General features: G+C 46.0%; 1 protein-coding gene across 14 annotated transcripts in view; it reads right to left on the bottom strand.

Moving 5' to 3' along the window:
• PTK2 (protein tyrosine kinase 2) overlaps window positions 1-5,784 on the bottom strand; it is a 312,007-nt gene that overhangs the window by 195,300 nt on the left and 110,923 nt on the right. The gene's annotated exons all lie outside the window — the stretch shown is intronic.

The following is a 5,784-nucleotide window of genomic DNA, read 5'->3' as shown; positions in this document are numbered from 1 at the left end:
GGGAGAGGAGTGGTGGGGGGGGGGGGGGAGGAGGGTGTGGGCCGTGGGGCAGAGTTGAACTGCTTGTCCAGGGGAGACTCCCTGACACTGCACACACTCCGGGGAAATATGGGGGGCATGTGGCCCCCGGATCTGTGTGTGGGGTGAAGGCAGGCTGCTGCTGTGGGCTTGGGGCCAGGGGCTGGGCTGGGGCTGCGCTTGGCTTGGGTGGGGCGGGGCAGTGCTAAGAGGGGAACTATGCGGGGGGGGCTACAGCCACCCCAAAATTCACCATAGCTTCCCCATAACTCTCCCCTCCCAGCACTGCCGCCATCTGCCCCAAGTGCAGCCCCAGCCCAGCCCCACCTTGCTGGGAAGAGGTGGGTGCAGCCCCTGGCCCCCAGCCTTCAGCAGGCAGGCTGCCCTTGCCCTGCACACAGATCCAAGGGGCACGTATCCCACATGTCTCCCCCGGGGGTGCATGCAATAGCAGAAGCTGCCCCCCCAACCCTGGTCCCCCGAACAAGCCGCCTGTGCCCTGCCCCAGCTAGGCAGCACCTGCCTCTGCCCCACTCCCTCCCTCACCATGGGGGCCTCCATCTGCCCCCCTTACCACCGCTTCCCCCTCCATAGACTTGCTGGCTAGACGCTGTTCTCCAAGCTGCCGGGCTATATTCCTGGCTGTGTGCATGCATGCGGCATTTATCGGCAACATTACTGGCCATATTAGCCACACAAAAAAAAGAAAAAACAATTGCCAATAATGTTAATTTTCCTTTTATCAGTGCTAATACAATATGGACTGATGTAATACAACCGTACTGATACATTACAACTAGGGACCTACTTAAATCACAAAAAAATGGAGGTTTCCACAATTTTGCACAGAATCGCCAGAAAAAAACAAAACAACTTACTAAAAATAAAATGCTGGCTCCTCAGTGGGAGGCCTGTGGCCTCTGAGGTTTAGCTTTGCAGCCTGTCAAGCCTGGTGGGGGGAGCCGCTGGCACGAAGTGGAGCAGCCAAGATGGTGGCTGCCTACTCCTCCCTCTACTGCTGATTGGCCAAGAGGGTTGCTTTTTGTGTGGCCCCACACCTCTGCCAATCAATGGCGATGGGCAGGGCTGCATGAAGGGCAGCCCCCTCTGCCAATCATCAAGGGGTAGGACTCCATGAAAGGCAGCCCTCTCAGCCAATCAGTGGTGTGCAGTGGGGTCATTAAGGCCCCTTGACCAGTCAGTGTTAGGGCGGGTCTTTCTGTGATAAGCCTGCAAAAATGCGCACTGGTGCCATGATCAGCCCACAAAATCACCTGTCTGCCACCTCGATTTGGGTACGTCCCTAGTCATAACCAGTTAGTGATCAGACACATGCATATAGTGCAGGCATGCTCAATAAAGCTCAATATTTTGGTTTCTGCTATACCATCTCAATCCTTCAGCTCTGAAGATGGCCTATGAAATCCATCATAGTGAAGACAATTTATAAAAATTTATAATTCAATCAATCACGTTTCATTTATTTAAAAAAAAAAAATTTGTTATACCAATTGAATAGGTAACTAGGTAAAATAGTAGCCGTTCTTCCAAAGAAATCTTTTTTATTCTAATAGCAGAACTGGTATACTAGAGGCAGCTTGACAATATTTAGAGGGTGTGAGAAACTAGAAATATTTTGGTTCAATACCTTTCATCATAAGAAGGTAGGGGGGCAGAACTACTGTTAGTATGTGAACTTACTACCTGAACTAACGTTCTCATTTCCTACTGCAACTTCATTAACTTTTGAACATTTTACACATATCCATGTAGAATGTCACAAAAATTACTGAATTTCTATCCCGTGAACCCCATTTTAGGTTTACATATGTTCAGCAGTATGACTGACCCCAGATAGGTTACACTGCAGATAAAAGCCTTAGCCATCTCATTTCCATGCTATGAAATTCAGTTCTCCCTTAAAAATTTAATAACCTGCTCCTATCACAGCTACTATCAAGATTCAGATCTCATTACTTTTCCTTGCCCTGTTGTAAGTGTTACAGACACTCAACCAATGGCAATTTTTTCACATTTAAGTTATCTGGATTGTAGAAATATACTGCAGCAGTACCAGCCACACAATTTAAGGTGTTATATTGAAGTGAAGCAAAACAGTTAAAATATTATTGGCCAGAAACGTCGGAAAACGAACAAAATGAAGTAACTTCACTTCAAACATAGATGATAATGCCAATTTCTTGCGTTGTGCTTTATCAGACTTGTTTTTGCACCATTTCCCTTTCAGAGAATTGAAAGGAAAGCTGATGAAGTTGCATGTTAAAATTTCAGCCATGCCCTAGGCTTCTCTGAGTAAAGAGCTTCTTCTGAACAACCCGAACTGTCACACATGCTTCTAATACCTGAAAGAACACACCCCATTTCATGAATTAAAACTCCATACAATTTCATACTCACTAGTAAACCCTACAGTATCTTAATCAGCATGTACATAGTTGGGAATGGTCCTGCTTTGAGCAGGGAGATGGACTAGAGGACCTCCTGAGGTTCCTTCAAACACTAATTTATATAATTCTATTAAGTTGTGTAACTTAAGACCCTGAAAGCGACTGTATGAACTCAGGATGAATTCCAAAGATATATTTAATAACTGCATTAATGACAGGAAAACCACCAATGTCTGCACATGATTTTTCATATAGCTAGCTCCTTCCACAGAGCATCTTTTTGAATGCAGGTTCTTCCTATTTAGTCCCAAGGTTGTTCAGTATACTTTTAATGACCATTCCTCCCTAGAATTCTCATTAGCTATGTTACACAGGGGTATTGTGAACTGCTGCTTTCTAGGCCAGTGCTCTCAACATTTCAAGGTAGGTATAATAACCTCAATAACTTCTTGGAATTTAGTGGCATCCCATTTAAAGACGTATTTCTTGCAGTGCCACTGCTTACCTTCTCGTATCCTGTATCACTTTTAAAAGGATTTCCTGGGCTGGTAGGGTTGGCAGGGCACCCTGAGAACACAGCAGGGATGGTGCACAAGTGCACAGAGCGGCAGGGGCTGCTAGGCAGGGCAGACTATGGAGCTTGGGCATGGGTCTTCAGACCACTGTACGAGGCAGCGAAAGGGTGCGACAATGGCTACCAGTGCCGAGCCTGGTGCTAGGTGAGGGCAACAAGGGCAGGCCCATACTGTGCCCCAGTCTATCGATAGTCTGCTCCCTCCTTGCTCCCTGCCTGTACCTGAAGAGGTGAGCATGGCCTATGCTTCTGCAACTACTCCTCCAGTTGCTTGGATTTGAGTGCCAAACCATTCCCTGTGCCCCCTAACCCCCAGCTTTGGGAGCATAAGAGGAGCAGGGAAAGGAGCCAGGCTGAAAAAGTGTGGCCCCATGTCTGTCCAGCTGTGGCAGAGTACCATTCATAGGACGGGGGAGTAGGGGGTTGTGCTTTTCAGCTCAGCTCATTCCATGCTCCCAGAGCTGGTGAGACTGGCCACGGGGAACGGTGCCAGGATGCTCGGGCAGGCGCAGGGTGCCTGGCACGTGAAGGAACCACCACATATCTTCTCACACAGAGGCTGTACACAACAGCATCAGTTAAAGGACATGGCAGCCCGGTTAAGAATCCATTCTACACCATCACCTACAGCGTGTTCATCTACTGCAGGGGATGGAAAGGTGCAACTGATGATCAGTCATTGCAGCCTTCTCCTGACAACACTCGCTACATCCAGTCTAGCATGCAGAAAGGGAGCAAGCACTTTCAGATGAAAATAAATAACTGTCTACTCCTAAATGCTTTTGTTGCTCTACTTTTCTTCTCTTATCTACTTTTCTACTCTCGCACTCAAGGGGTATCATATAAAATTCTTCCCTATGATAAACCAAAAGTGATTAGGCTTCCGCCTCTATACTGTTTTCTTCATAACTATTTTCTTTATTTCCTTGACTCATGGGATGATACTATAAAGCTTTCTGTAGATTTCTATTTCTAAAACCACAGAGTAGCATGACTGAAATTGCTTCCGTTATGAATGAAACAAGTTTGAGGGGAAAAAGATCTGGTGAACACATTAGGGCTGGCAACCTGGGAGCCACTAGGTTCCCCAGTAGGACACTAGTATAACATCCAGTGGGCAATGTGCCCCTAAGCTCAGCCCTTCATGACATTAAATAAATGCTAGTAAATTAGGTTGCTCTACATGTGTTTTAAGTAATGGTGACAAGTACTGGGTAATGAAATCTTTCAAAAAAAAAATACAGCACAGGAATCAGTGCACAAACAAAAGCTTCCCCGTGCTGCCCAGCTAAACAGTCTCAAGTCTGGTCTGGAAAAACAAATCCTAGGAAATAATTCAATGTTAAGGGCCATTCAACCCTAGACCTCTTTGCTACTATTGTTAAGACTTAACAAGATATCCTTGGCACACTGGCAGAGGCAGATAGTTACGGAGCTAAGTACTAAGCACCAAAGCAGGAGACGATGGGAGAGGTAAATTGATGTTTTGGAGGTAAGACTTGAAGCGTAGCGCATCTGGTTTTGAACAGTCACATTGTGGGTCTGCTTTAAATTCTTAATGCTTAGATTACAAGAAGAGAAGGCAATGGAAGATTAGGTCACAGGCTTGCTAGCCAAGTAGAGGCTTGATTTCCAATGTGGACATAACCTGGGAGATAAAACAGCAGGAAGTTGAAAGTGAAGTGGCAAACCCTGTAGCATCATGGTAAGATAAAAACCTATCCCAACATCTTGATACTGGTTTAAGAAAGAGACCGACTGTTCTTTAAAGGGTATTGTTTGTGCAAGTGTAAAAACTAAATAGAGAGAGAGAAATATGAGAGATGCTGCACACAGCAAGGTATACTTATTCTCGAAACAAACACTCCTTAAATCCACCCAAGACTGCACTAGTTTTTCCTCCAACCTAAAGAAGTATTTGGTTGCATTAATACATTTAATTTAAAGCTTTAAGGTTTATTTCATCTGTGACAGAAAAATTCACTGAAGGGTGTTTTTAAATGAGGATACTGTCTAAAAACAGACTGTATCTTTTAAGTCACTGTCTTGACTCAGGCAAAAGATTTACTACCTTCATTTTTCCACTGTGAAATATTTGACCAATTCAAATAAGCAGCCTTGTAAAAATAATACAAACAATTAGGTACAAAGCCAATGAAGATTCAGCTATTCAAGTTCCATACAAACAGCTTATAGAACAGATTGCCTGATTTCAATTTTGTGAATGCTACAGATTATTGAATTTTCAGAGGACTCAGAGGGGTATTCAGAAGATAGAGCTAAGAAGCAGTAAGATTACAACATAATGCACATGCTAATCATATCCTATTCTGAGTTTAACGGGTTATCTTTGTAATAATTTTTAAACCTGTGCAATCCATAACTTTATTTTATACGAGCAAAATGCCCGTCATGAATGATGGGAGGGGGAGCAGGGAGAGGGCCAGGGATGGAGACCAGTGTCTGGCCCCGCATCCACCCCCTGCTGCTCTGGGTCTGCAGGGCATAGCGGGTGATACGGGGAGTGGCTACAGCACTGGGGTGTGGTGCAGGGTGCGTGTGAGAGGGGGGGTGACGCACAGCTGGAGAGCGTGGCATGGGGAGCAGCCCCAGAGTGTGGCGCAGGGTACATGGGGTGTGTGGCGCATGACTGCACAGGGGGCATGGCATGTGACCACGGGGCGTGGCCCAGTGAGCACCTACTGGCTGTTGCCATGTGATGTGACGAGCACCCCCATGCACCCCACCCCCGTGCCCGCTGCCCTTGTGGAAACCTGTGGCTGC

This window comes from Alligator sinensis, unplaced genomic scaffold (assembly GCF_000455745.1).
Source record: "Alligator sinensis unplaced genomic scaffold, ASM45574v1 scaffold721_1, whole genome shotgun sequence".
Taxonomy (NCBI): domain Eukaryota; kingdom Metazoa; phylum Chordata; order Crocodylia; family Alligatoridae; genus Alligator; species Alligator sinensis.
The sequence above is the reverse complement of the archived record's forward strand: the minus strand, read 5'-3'. Positions and strand labels throughout refer to the sequence as shown.